The sequence below is a fragment of the Microtus ochrogaster genome, chromosome 4, assembly GCF_000317375.1.
Source record: "Microtus ochrogaster isolate Prairie Vole_2 chromosome 4, MicOch1.0, whole genome shotgun sequence".
Classification (NCBI taxonomy): Eukaryota; Metazoa; Chordata; class Mammalia; order Rodentia; family Cricetidae; genus Microtus; species Microtus ochrogaster.
In genome coordinates, this window is record NC_022011.1 from 44,906,799 (window position 1) to 44,907,170 (window position 372).

Genomic DNA, 372 nt, shown 5'->3' on the forward strand with positions numbered 1-372 from the left:
CAGCTGACACTTTAAACCAGACTGGTGAAGGGTGGCTCTCTGGGGAGAGCAGCTAGACGCCCAGGACTATTCCTGGCTGCCCCCTGTCTTGCTGAGTGAGGTTTGGTGAGGCGACCACACTTGTCTGATCTCCTCGAGCAGGAGGTAAGCACACCTGGCCAGCCTTCTCCACTGGGCCAGGCGTCATTGACAGGGCTCTTGCTTGGACTATCTGTCCTAAAAGCTAAAGTTATCCAGAGACCAGAGATGCTGTGTTCATCTGGGATGAAGCTATTTCCGTGCACAGGCAGGATGCTAAGGGCAGGGCGTGGGGCGGGGGGGAAGCATCTGCTGGGTGCCATGGTGACCTGGACTTCACTGTATCTTTGAGGT